Raw genomic sequence first — 15,026 nt, forward strand, 5'->3', positions numbered from 1 at the left:
ATCAGCTACACCTTTGGTAAATTTCTTCTTTTCTTCCGGCTTTTTCTCATATTTCTTCTCGAACCTCTTTTCTTCATATTTCTTCTTCTCGCCAAATTTGTMTTTGTATTCATATTTTGAACCTGACGAGAATCTCTGGTTGTTCGAGTGGCCGTTTTGAGAACTTCATCTGGAATGCTTTAGTCAGCATTGCCATTGCCTGTTTAATCTCTGACATTTCAAAATCTGAATCTGAGCTGTTACTGTCTTCTTTTTCAGACTCACTTGACTGGCTAACTTCTTTGACTTGCTTTCCAGATCTGCTTTTTAATTTCTTCTCCTTTCTCTCAGATACAAGAGCCAAAGGATCAGCAACTTCTTTTTCTTTCTTCTTTGCATTTCGGATTTCCAAAACATCTTGCTCATTTTGTTTCAGAGTTTCATAAATTTCATGAATATCGATATCAGATAACTGTTTATTAAATTTGATATGATTAGCAAATGGTTTTCACTCTGACTGGAGATTATTAAGAAACTTAACATTAATCTCTATTGTAGTTTTAGAAATTCCATTCTTTGTCAGCTCATTAAGCAGTCTGGCAAGCCTATTATAAACATCATCAAGACTTTCACCTTCTTTAGCCTTGAACTTTTCATAAGCTGAAATACAGTTAGTAATCTTCAGCTGAGTTCCCAATTTTGAACCCATCAGATTTATGACTGTCAATACTGGTGTAAATATCATTAGTCAGTGCTTGCATCATATAAGACTTGCAAAGCACATCAGCATGGGCTCTCTCTTTTTCTTCAGTTGAATATTGATTCTTTTGTTTGAGTACTTTCTGAGCTGGTATGCCTTCAACAAGATCAGCAGATATCTCTAGAAAGAAAACAGCAGGACCTTCAAGTAAAGATTGCATAATCAGATCTCCTTCTTTCATTCTCTCCATGAAGTTCATAAATCTATCTCTCCACTGATTATAATCACCACGAAACAGAACAGGTGGCTTGGTGTCAGTACCAATAACCATTACTTCTCGTGAACTCATAGTATCAATTCATATGAAGTAGGATCAACTGCAATTCAAAGTTTGAATTAAAGGATCAGTTTACGAAAATATATCTGATAATTTCAAAACAAAGCTTTGCACATATTCAACACTTAGAAAAATTTATGCACTTATACTTATCCGGATTAGGAATCCGGTCAAGCTTATCTGGATTGAAAGTCCGGACAACAAAGATATACTTTTTCAATCAAGTTATCCGGATTAGAAGTCCGGACAACAAACAATTCTAAATCGCACACAACACTTAACCAGATTTAAACAATTATGCAAAATTCAGGCGGATTAAGCAAAATGTAATACGAATAATGCACAAAAATCAATTTGAATTAAAATTCTCAAATCGGATGTTTTCAACACTTAGTCAAAATTCCAAAATAAAAATCGGACGTAAAAAGTCAACAAGTCAACAAGTCAAAGTCAACAAAGTCAACAATTCAAAGTACGTATATAGTCCTTCTAAAACAAATCGATCAAAAGTCAAAAATTTAAATCGAACAAAAAGTCAAAATCCGTTCAATCATCAAAGAATGTACGATCAAAATTATAAATCGCTCAAATAGACAAATTCACCAATTCTTACCAAGCGGATTCTCTTAATCGCTTACCAAATCGCACACCACTTAAACGACTTACCAGTCGGATTGTGTAAATCGTCCACTAATCCGTTCAGGTTACCAATGACTTACCAGACGGATTGTTTAAATCGCTCAATAATTCGTTCAAGGTATCAACGATTTACCAGACGGATTATATGACTCACTTGTTTATCCGCACAAGTGTTAACCGGATCAACCTATAACAAACAACTCAAAATACACGGATGTTAAATCGCACAAGTATTAAGCGGATAACACCCTAAATCGCACAAGTCTTAAGCGGACTAATATTCAACCAAAAACACAAAATTTCACACTTTTTAMCAAAATTTTRGATCAAAACATGAAAAAATATGAMTTTTGAAGAATATTTTCCAGAATACGAAAACTCAAAATTCGACTAAAACAGGTTTAAAACTTGCTTAAAATAAAAAATAGTGTGAATCAAGATTGTTCGAAATACAAAAACGAATCTAGCRATRTAAATCTTTTCAATTAACACTCAAAAAATAACCAATTTAGGCTCAAAAACCCAATCTGGACGAAAAATACTCAAGAACAGTGATAAACATCATAGACCCAGATCGATCAATCTTCAAAAATTCGTGCAAAAATGTGCAAAAATTGTTTTAATTCTCTAATCGAAACTGCTGTAGTCTGCTCTGATACCAATTGTGAAGTCCAAGATTCATACAAACATGATAAGATCTTCAAGAATCAAGATGAATAGAATAGTAGAGAGAATATCATCAAAGGTTGATTTGATTGAGAGAGAGAAAATTACAGCTTAAATCTTATTTACAATCTGCTAATTACTTGGTAATGACAATTACAATGAAAATACTATTTATACTAAGGAAAATAGTAAAGCTACACTATTACAAGGTAAGTAAACTAATGAGAAACTTGAATACAACATTAAAGCTCTTACTCAAACCCAACACTGCTGAAACGACTATGTCTGGAGGAGGACCAGAGGCGATGGAATGGACTAGAGGCGATGAAATGGACCAGAAGCAATGAAATGGACCGGAGGCGATGAAATGGACCAGAGACGATGAACTGGACCAGAGGCGATGAAATGGACCAGAGGCGATGAACTGGACCAGAGGCGATGAAATGGACCANAGACGATGAACTGGACCAGAGGCGATGAAATGGACCAGAGGCGATGAACTGGACCAGAGGCGATGAAATGGACCAGAGACGATGAACTGGACCAGCGGCAAATGGTCCAGATGCGATGAAATGGACCAAAGGCAGGCGATGAAATGGACCAGAGGCAGATGATGAAATGGTCCAGAGGCAGGTGATGAAATGGACCAGAGGCAGGCGATGAAATGGACCAGAGGCAGGCGATGAAATGGATCAGAGGCAGGCGATGAAATGGACCAGAGGCCGTCGATGAAATGTCAACACTTTAAAATACACAGATCTGGGTTTATCATTGATTAACCTCAAAATATGAGATATTAATTTTCTAAAAAAACTTTGAAATATCCGTTCTATTTTAGTGATAAAACCACCCAAAACACAATTCCAAACCGCATATAATGGAGTTTTTACTTACAACCCGAATTAAGTAGCAAAAGAATACGGGGCATATTATAACCGGAACATGACTATATATAAGCTACACTTACTACATCTATGAGATACGGTAATAAGCTACTATTTACCAAAAGCAAGTTCGTAATCTTCAAGTTCCCCGATAAATCTTCGAGTCAAACAACGAGTTCTTTCTTTTTATCCGATTTCTTTCCTGAGAGAGGTTGCCACTTAAATGGTAAGCCAACGTTTAGTGAGTTAGATAGTTAAGTATTACATATCAATATCACACATGTTTATAAACATACATAATAAACTCTTATCACTAAAAGAGTTCAAGACATCATCCAAATGAAAACCGAAACTTACAAGAAACCGAGTGAACAATTACGTACCGGATGCTAAGATCATAAGATTCCATATTTAAATCACCATAATATACCATACCATTGATGATCAATACAACAAGGAGACAGGATCAACAACCAAATATATTCAGCAACGTTAGAATACCAATAAATATCAAGAACAAGGAGATCGAATCGGTAAACATAACAAAGACAGTGCATCACCCCGTCCTTCACCTTCCGGGCTCTTGCTAAAGTCTAAGTCAGAACCGTACATTACGGGAAACCTCGCACTGCCCGCCTTCCTCTACCGGGTATGTGCCCAGGTTCCCTACTCATTGCTCTTCCTCCTTTTTGAGCAATGAGTATTCACAACCGCAGAAAGTCTCAACCGTCTAAACCGGGATCTTGACTTCATCATAAACTTTAGGTGTGCCACACGAAGTAATACCCGTACTATGACATACAATTCAAGAAACAAAACAACGAGTCCTGATCCGGAAAGCAAACCGATGTACCGAGATAGTAATATGGAATAAACTCAAGAGACGGAATCAAAGACAAATCAAGATTGTGTGACTCAATTCAAGACCAAAAACATTTGTATGAAAATATATGTGTTCGAAACAATATGTAACAATTAACTATATAACTCACCGGATGACCGTATAATGCCGAAAAGCTCCAAAATGAGCTTACAAAGCAAGTCCAAGCTACCACACTTAGATTGCTTCCAAAGCATCAAAATATGTCCTAATTCCCCCTGGAGTAAATGTACAAAATCTCATAAGCAACCAATATAAGAAACTCATGATATACACATATCATATTTGAACCCTTTACCTAAATTTCTATGTACAACTGCTGCATGCAGAACTATTTTCCCATTTTAAACTCGAATTCATGCCTTGATCATAAAATAAGAAATAAACTTGACTCAATTATCTAACTAAGGAAATTGGCCTCACCTCATTTGGATTTTTCTATGATTTTATACAGTTTTTCAAAGTCTGCACAATTTTAGTGCATTCTTAAGTCGAAATTCTCATTTTCATACATTTTTCTCAAACCATTTCAATTCCAAACTATTCCAACTTCTGAATCTCAACTTAATATAACATATTTGACATAAACAACCAAAATCCAACCTTTATTTTATCATTTATATTCTCTCCCAAATCATTGACTTGATCAAGTCAAAGTTCATATGATGAACTTGCATAAATCTTGATAATCTCTTGATACTAATATCGATATATTTTTGTCAAATTTTTATGATATTTTCAAATATATATTTTATTCAAAAATAAAAAATCATCGCTTTCTCAAAATCACATAAAGCCATATTATAACATTGACTGAGATAAAAAATAAAATGAAATATTAAAATCGTGATGTATCTCGCTACATTGCGCGAGTACGCTTCTAGTAATAAAAAATAAATTAAAGAAATTGCATAAAAAATGAGAACTTTTAAATATTTGAGTTGATATTAATATTGATATAATTTTTTTTTCAAATTTTTATGATGTCTTCAAATTTTTATTTTATTCAAAAATAAAATCATTATTGTTTTCTTAAAAACACATAATTTATACTATATTATAAAGTATTTGACAAAAGCTCTTAAAAACCACTTTTTATGTGTAAAGTACTGTTTATTAATGCATATTACTTAAAACTCAAGATTGCAAGTATATTGTGCGTAAGTACAACTTATTAAAGCTCCATATCTGAATTCGTGTAACTAACTGCAGATAAACATAATCAAATACATGATAAACATCTCATTTTACATATTAAAAATCTAAAATATAATTAGGATAATCATTGAATCATAATAGAATACTTAAATATTATCTTTGTAGAATTTATAATATTAAACCAAAGTTAAATTATTTCATTATCAAACTTAAATTAAATTATAATAAAAAATAAATTAAAGAAATTACAAAAAAATGAGAACTTTTAAATATTTGATTTGATATTAATATTGATATAATTTTTTTTCAAATTTTTATGATATCTTCAAATTTATATTTTATTCAAAAATAAAATCATTATTGCTTTCTTAAAAACACATAATCTATACTATATTATAAAGTATTTKACAAAAACTTTTAAAAACCATTTTTTATGCGTAAAGTACTGTTTATTAATGCATATTACTTAAAACTCAAGATTGCAAATATATTGTGCATAAGTACAACTTATTAAAGCTCCATATCTGAATTCGTGTAACTAACTGCAGATAGACATAATCAAATACAAGATAAACATCACATTTTAAATATAAAAAATCTAAAATATAACTAGGATAATCATTGAGTTCTAACAGAATATTTAATTATTATCTTTATAAAATATTAATTATTAAACCAAAAATAAATAATTTCGTTATTAAACTTAAAGTTGAATTATTATAAAAAGAAAAAAATTAAAGAAATTACATAAAAATGAGAACTTTTAAATAGTTGATTTGATATTAAAATTGATATTTTTTTGTAATTTTTACAATATCTTCAAATTTATATTTTTCGAAAATAAAATCATTATTGTTTTCTTAAAACATTAAAATCGAGATGTGTCTCGCTACATTGCGCAAGTACTCTTCTAGTTCTCTCTAACACCATTAAAAAGTATTTGATTAAACCACCCATATGACTTGTAGATGAGGGTGATAAGGTTATTTTAGACCGTTCCATCCCTATTTAAGTGATGGACCTTTCTTTAACTTGCTATCCACGTCATTTTCGAACTCCATGGAGTACTAACAATCCAAGTCGAAGATGCTGCTGTTGTTAAAAATCAATAAAGCGTATCTTTTTTGTTTTGAATTTTCCTCGACTACTAAGAAAAATCCTAAGTTCGAGCATGTCAATTTTCGTTTGCATAGGGCCCCAACTATGGATTTATTGGTTGACTTCTCCAACTAATGAGTAGACAAAGGATGCAAAGTCATATATGGTTTACTAGAGTTGAAGAACAATCTTGAAGCAGGTTGAAGGCGAAGGCTATTAAAGATTTTTATCTGAAAATCTTGGTGTGCATCACTTGGTGTTTTATTTGTAACTTCTTTTCTTCTTATTTGACCCAATTTATGTATTGGTCAAAGATCAAGGATCTATGTAATCAGATGCTTTCATATTTTTGAAATGGTGTTTATCTTTGTAATGACATTTGTAAAATATCTATGGGAACTCCTGTGTTCTATTTTACTTTGACCATTGATGTATTTTTTTGGTAAGATACTAATCATAGCGGAGGAAAGTAACAAAATGTTCCACCTTGAACATCAATTCATTAAATAACAGACTGAAAATGGAGCAAAATATTTACTATGACCACTTCCTAATAAAAACATCAATTCATTGAATACCATGCTTAAATTGGAGCAAAGTATCTTACTACGCATGTTGGGAATATGGGAGTCATATACTCAGCGGAATATAATCGTATACCTCCAAAAATCCATATAAAACGGAGTAGGATGTGTTTTAAAATTTTACCAAAATGAGCAACAATCCTTTGATGTCGTTTATGAATCTAAGACGGCAAATGCAGCTCGTTGGCTCCAAAGTATCCAAGAAAATGCTTTGAATCCAGTTGACTTCCTAAGCCAAGTAGGAAATCATCTTTCTTCCCAAATGCTAGATAACTCTTTGGAGAAAGAAAGAACTTGTGGAATATAGAGAGTAAGGGGCCGTTTACCTAAACACTTACCCGGTAAACACTTATTGGTAAAATTCAACACTATCGTTTACTTATCGGGTAAGATTTTATGTAACAGCCCACAATGCTATTTATAATAAAGAATCACAACAATTACTCATGTGGAACATAGCTGTCATAGAATAACCCAAATGTTGTATGTTTGCATAACGAGAGAAAATACGGATTAACAAAAACTTGATTGTTCACAACACAAACATCTAAATACAGGTCATTACATTTTTCCCTTGCCTTTATCTTGTGATGAAAGATGACCTGCAAAACAGATTACTACAATAATTGAGCGTTAGACCAGAAGGTCTAATGAGTGTATCTTTCTTATACAAACAGTACATATTTCAAAATTCAACATTATAACAAACCTGGATCTTAATATATCATTTCATCATTCATCTATCGCGGTTACACCGCCCTTTCATCTATCGCGGTTACATCGCCAGTTCATCTATCGCGGTTACACCCCCAGTTCATCTAGAAAGTTTTCCAAACATTAAAGGTTTTCTCTGAACAACTCTTTAATTAGATGATATATGAATCTTGTCAACACTTCAATTGGATAGGCAAGAATCCGGTCAACTCTTTTACGGGATAGGAAATCTAGTTGATTCTTTAATCGGATAATGAATCCGGATAATTCTTGGTCAGATTTGAAACAAGTACGATGGCTTTATAGCCGGATAGGAACGAGTCTGGACGGCACTCTAGCCGGACATGAATGGTTCCGGACGGCACTTTAACCGGATAGGAACGACTCCAAACGACACACTAGCCGGATAAGAACAAGTCCGGACGGCATCCTAGCCGGATAAGAACAAGTCCGGACGACATCCTAGTTGGATAAGAACAAGTCCGGATGGCACACTAACCTGATGGAAACACAATCCGGTCAGCTCTTTAAACTTTTGTAACTATAGTGAATTCATCAAAACTAAAACATAAGGCCAAATAAAGTCTTTAATCAAAGAAGGGAATCACTAAACACTCACCTTGGCTTGAAGATTTGTTTCTGATTCTTTTTCTTTCTACCTTCAACTCTTTCCAAAGAAAATATAGTGATTAAATTTCCAAAAACAATAAAACCCTCTTCTATTCATAGGCACTTGCTATAATAGCAAGTGTATAGTCGCCCCTCTTTTCTTATTCCCCTTATAATAAGTATATGTAAATACCTTCCTCATTTAAAAAAAAATTGATAATATAAGAATCATAGATCGACTCTTTTCAAATTCTTGATTGCTATACACTAACCCCGAACTTTCAAATTCATGAACTTCTTGCTTGAGTTTCGGGTTGTGAATAAAAGTTGGATTTTTGTTTATAAAAAGACTAAAAAGGACTGAAATAGCGAAATGAACTTTTAGACTAAAGAATGGGCATGAGTGTAAGTGTTCCTTAAGATAAACTTAACAATAAAATGGTTAGAATCTTAGAAGTTGTTTATAAAAATTCCAATCTCTCGAAAGTGAAAATTTACAAACGGGCCTCATAAAATTCTACAAAGTTCTTACGTTTACCACTTCGAAACTTGCCGATTTAGCCAAAAAGAAAAAGAAATAAAATTCATACCCAAATCTCTTTGTGATAAGAATAACCATCGCTTAACCCTTAGCCAAATACATAAAAAATTCGCCTCTCGACGTAATTATCAAAGACTCTCTCGAGTTCTTTGTGCATCACTTAAGCCGTATTTTGGATCCGCCCATCTCTAATACAGAGACAACAAATCTGACTTTATCTGTCTCTACACATCTGATAGTATTGAACACAAATTCTATATCTTTGATCCAGCACATGGCTTTGACTGGATCTCTTTCTTCGGAGAAGGTTGGTGGTTTACATGTTAAAAACATCTTGATATCTCCTTCTTTGTTATTTATGACTGGACCTGATGGATTTATTTCAACCCTTCCAGTTTCGATTCTGGCATGTATCCCCATAATAGAAGTCAAAGTTTCTCTTAACTTTCCCATCTCTTCTGCCAACATATCTTTGGTTACATATTCAGGCTGAGGCATCTGTTCTTGATTAACATTCTCTGAATTGGATTCTCCATAGTCTGCATGGGTTTCTATTTGGCTATTTCTGCCTCTGTTTTTCCCTCTGCCTCTACCTTTGCTTCTGCCTCTGCCTCTGCCCTCTGATGTACCAATGGGAGCAAGAACAGGGGAATCCTCTTCATCATTAGGATTGGGGCGGGTGATCCTTTCAGACCTTTGATATCTACTAGTCATTTGCAAATTTCAAGGTTAATAAAAATATTTTCACATTCCCAAATATAATAAAGTGTCCATGTTCAGTTATGTACATGTAGATTCAAAATTACATTAGCCAGATGTAATCCGAATGTACCTTCCACACTGATCTTTTAACTTATCATATTTAAGAAACATAATAGCAAGAGCTATAATAACAATCACACATACAAATGCCGCCCTTATATTTAAAGGTACACCTGTCCTTAATATGCCACCCTTATAACCGAAGGTACACCTCTCTTTGTTATGCCACCCCTGTCCCATGGTACACCGCTTCTTGATATGCCACCCTTATTTCCTCATCAAAATCTATGGATTAGTTCCAAGCGAAGACAGACCGAAGTCACAACCGTCTTGATGAACCAACCTCCATAGTTTTAACCATCAAAATTTATAGATTAATTCCAAACGAAGACAGACCGAAGTCACAACCGTCTTGAAGGAATACCCTCTATAGTTTTTAACTAGTAATGGTTTTAAAATAGTCTTATCTTAAAACTTTAAAACTCAAGAACCATCTGTTCTTTCAATATCATCTCCAAACTAAAAATCTCCCTTAAATCCTTAAAAATAGGATATCATTCATAACTGTTTTGAAAAAGCAAAATCTTTTTTATTTCCCAAAAACAGTTCCCACAACTAGATTCATAAAACTCATCTTAAACTGTCAGAAACAGTTTTACCATTTTTCCTTTGAAACCAAACATCAAAATCAAGTATTTCAAATAACATTATTTAAAAGTTTTAATATCAAAAACTCATCTTATTAAGCACAGATTTGAAGATCTAATCAAACAGCAACTTCTTCAAATAAACACAGATTGCTCAAATCACTTTTATGCAATTATTCTTCTCAAGAACACCTTCACCGCCACACTCACACACTTTTCTCTCTTACGGGGGTTTCTTGAAAGTAAGATAATATAAGATTTTATCTTTATCTTATTTTTATATGTATATTAACAAAGGCGATGATTTTATTATTATAAAACTCTTTAGGACGGTGGGTTTTATTATTTTAAAACTCACCTTACTTAACCATGAAGGTTGCCTACCTTCATAATAAAATACTATTAAACCGATTATGCAATTTCCCCCAACCAAATATGCAATTCACACTTTGTGCACATACATATTTTAACACTAACTCATGTATGCACAATATCACCTTCTCATGTATATACGATCCATGCATTTTCTTAATTAAACATGCATGTTTTCACATATTTCACATAATAACCACATAAAGTTACCTCAACCAATGTTGTCTGAAATCCTGGTCATCACAACATTAAATAAGACTGAAATGCAACTTGCAATAATATAAAACTAAATTACAACTTTAATACAAGAAAATAAAATACTAAATTACAATTAAAAATAAGAAGAGAACATTAGCTACAATAAAGAGAGATGAAGGATAAAAGATGTAGGATGATCTAATGGTTGTGTGTCTTCAAATGAGCTCCCAAGGCCTCTTTATATAGGGGAAATGGATAAAGACAAAGCTTTTACCCAAAGGACATTAAGAGCACAAAATATATGGGGTAAAGACCACTAAACAAAAGACTTATAATAAAATAAAATAAAAATGTACATCTCAACAGCTAATTATAGCCGGAGGAAATCTCTGGGAAGATTCTTCAAGCAACACATCTTCCGAAAAGCAGAAAGCAACAAAATTTGTAGACATCCCACTGTGGTGCCACAGTGGACAGTTTGCCAGAAAATGCAGGTTTTTGGAATAAAATTTCTTCCTTTATGTTTCATCATCTTTTAAAAACTTTTTAGAATAAAAGGAGGAAAACAAGGAAATTGGGTATTTAATAATTGCAAAAACGGAGGAAATAAATAAGAAATAACTCTAAAAAATGAGAGTTATCAGTAAGCTACCTTTCCAATTCTTTCAATGATAGGAAAGGGTCCAATGTACCTTGGGCTCAACTTTCCTTTATTTCCAAGACATACTACCCTTTTCCATGGTAATACTTTTAACATTACTCTATCTCCAATTTGGAATTCAATTGGCCTTCGACGTTTATCTGTATAACTTCTTTGCCGATCTTGAGCCACTTTCATTCGTTCTCGAATTTGGCAAATTGTATCGACTGTTTGCTGCACTAACTCAGGTCCAACTAATTGTTTCTCACCTATCTCATTCCAACACAAAGGAGTTCGACATTTTCGTCCATATAGAACCTCAAAAGGTGCCGCTTGAATACTCGAATGATAACTGTTTTTGTAAGCGAACTCCATCAAAGTCAAATGACTATCCGATGATCCCCCAAAATCAATAACACAAGCTCTAAGCTTATCTTCCAGTGTTTGGATAGTTTGTTCACTTTGTCCATACGTTCTCTGAGATTATTGTAACACAGTACCCAAATTCTATTTTGAAAACTCCAAAATCCCTTGTTATTCTTTTCAAATTCAGATACCATTCCACCCAGTATTTCTTGCAATTCTTCATGAATACTCGGTAGTAACTTAACTCTTAAAGCTATAGCCTTGATGGTACCACTTTTCTCCTGACGGCTTAAAGCATCAGCCACCACGTTTGCTTTTCCTGGATGGTACAAAATTTCACAATCATAATCGCTAACCAATTCTAACCATCGTCTTTGGCGCATATTCAAATCTTTCTGATGGAACAAATGTTGTAGACTCTTTATGATCTGTGAAAATTTGACATTTCGTCCCATATAAGTAGTGCCTCCATATCTTTAAATCGAACACTACTGCTAACACCATATCATGAATATGATACTGCTTTTCATGATCTTTTAATTGTCTTGAAGCATAAGTGATTACCTTCCCACGTTGCATTAATACAAAACCTAAGCCCATCTTCAATGTGTCACTATAAACCACAAAATCTTCCATTCCATCTAGCAAAGATAGAATTGGTGCACTGCATAACTTATCTTTTAACATTTGAAAATCCTGAGCTTGCGCTTCTTCCCACTTATACTTTACATTCTTCTTTGTCAATTTAGTTAATGGAGTGGCTATACGAGAGAAGTATTGTATAAATTTGCGATAATATCCAGCCAATCCAAGAAAACTTATGATTTCGGTTGGGGTCTTTGGCGCTACCATTTTTCAATAGCTTCAATCTTAAGATGATCCATTTTGATGACTTTCTCTGAAATAACATGACCCAGAAACTGGACCTTTCGTAGCCAAAATTCACATTTTTACATCTTAGCATACAACTTTTCTCGTTTAAGTAATTCCAGAAATAATCTTAAATGGTGAGCATGCTCTTCTTCTGACCGAGAGTATATCAAAATATCATCAATGAAGAAAATCACAAATTTGTCAAGATATAGGCGACACACCCTATTCATCATATCCATAAAGACTGCAGGTGCATTTGTGAGTCCAAACGGCATAACCAAAAATTCATAGAGACCATATCGTGTACGAAATGCTGTTTTTGTCACATCTTCGTCTGGAATCTTTAATTGATGATAACCGGATTGTAAATCAATTTTTGAAAAATAAGTAGCCCCAACTAATTAATCAAACAAATCATTAATTCTTAGAAGCGGATACTTATATTTTATTGTCAATTTATTCAAATCCCGAAAATCAATGCATATTCTCATTGATCCATCATTCTTCTTTACGAATAACACTAGCGCACCCCATGGAAAAGTACTTGGTCGAACAAAACCTTTATCTAGCAATTCCTTCAACTGTGACATTAGCTCCTTTATTTCAGATGGAGCTAATCTATACGGTGTACGTGCAACTGGAGCTGCTCTAGGCAGTAACTCAATCTGAAACTCGATCGATCAATCTGGAGGTAAACTTGTTAAGTCTTCCGGAAATACTTCAGAAACTCCCTTACAACTGGAATATGCTCCATCGTTTTCTTTTCTTTCTTTATGTCAATGGCATAAGCAAGAAAATTGACACATCGTTTCTGTACGCACTTCCGAGCCTTTAAAACAGTGATAAAGCTGGAATAACGATCCCGCCTATCACCATAGATTATAACCGGTCCTTTTCCCGGTAAATCTATATGAATCATCTTTTCATTGCAGACTATATTAGCTTGATTTTTAGCTAACCAGTCCATGCCCACGATTATATCAAATTCTCTTAAAGGTATGGGAAATAACTGAATATGTACCTCATACCCTTCTATACTTATGGAACAATCATCAGTCATTTCCTTAACCGACACTTCACTATCGTTTGCTGTCTCCACTATCAATACCTCTTTTAACGTTTTAGACTCTAAGTGCGCACAATTAACAAATGATGGTGATACGAAAGAACGATTTGCACCAGAATCACATAAAACTTTGGTACATATTGAATTAACAAAGAATGTATCTGTCACCACTTCAGAGTGTTCTTCTGCTTCGCCTTTCGTCATCTGAAAGGCTCATCCTCTAGCAATCGTCTCACCACGTCTCATTTCCCCATGACCACTCGGAGCATTACGATTAACTGCTGGCCCGCGGTTAGGTGGAACATAACCAGATCCTCGGCCCCCATAATACCCAAATCCTCGGCCCCCAACAAAACCAGATCCTCGTCCCTTAACTTGTGGACTTGAATAAATTTTTCTGGGGTTCTGTCCCCTTCTCCCAAAAAAAATCTTCGCACCATTCGACAGTCTCGAGCTATATGACCTGATTCCTGACTGTTAGACCCCATAAGTATTATGCATGAAGTAATGAAGACAAACAAGTGATCAAGAACCAGAAGGCCAATGGAAGACTTCAAGGAAAAATGACTAAGTCTGAAAAACAACCAGAGGGTCGATGAACTGACCAGAGATGCGATGGAAAGTGCATCTCCATAACCCCTCTGGATACAAACACTTGGAGTTTCTTTCACTAGTTCAACCAGAGGCAATCAATGAAGATATGAAGATAAGGTTGAACGCATATCCCATGGAAGACAGCTGGAGATAATCATTCAACATCTGGATTCTACAAAGTTTATCTCGTTTTAATGTTTATCCCTGTTATAGATAAGCTTTATCTATTAGTAGAAGATTAGCTAAATAGTCTCGCTAGATAGTTATCTTCTTATTAGCCTACTAGTATAAATAGGTGATTAGGCCTATTGTAATCAAGGACGCTGTTAGGCCCCATAATTTATAAGTGTAAAAGTAATGAAGAACAGTAAGTGATGAAGAACCAGAAGACCGATGAAGACATTAAGGCAGAATTGACCAAGTCTGGAGAAGAACCAGAGGATCGATGAACAACCAGAGATGCAATGGAAAGAGCATCTTCATCACCCCTCTGATCAACAACACTTAAGAGTTTTCTTCAGCAATTCAACCAGAGGCATACGATGAAGATATAAGGATAAGGTTGAATCATCATTCCATGAAAGACAGCTGGAGATGACAAATCGACAGCTGGATTCCATGTTTATCTTAATTTATAGCTTATCCATGGTTTAAATAAACTTTATCCGTTAGTAGAAGATTAGCTAAATAGTCTCACTAGATAGTTATCTTCTAATTAG

The sequence above is a fragment of the Cynara cardunculus genome (genome assembly GCF_001531365.2).
Source record: "Cynara cardunculus var. scolymus isolate 2C chromosome LG 2, CcrdV1, whole genome shotgun sequence".
NCBI lineage: Eukaryota > Viridiplantae > Streptophyta > Magnoliopsida > Asterales > Asteraceae > Cynara > Cynara cardunculus.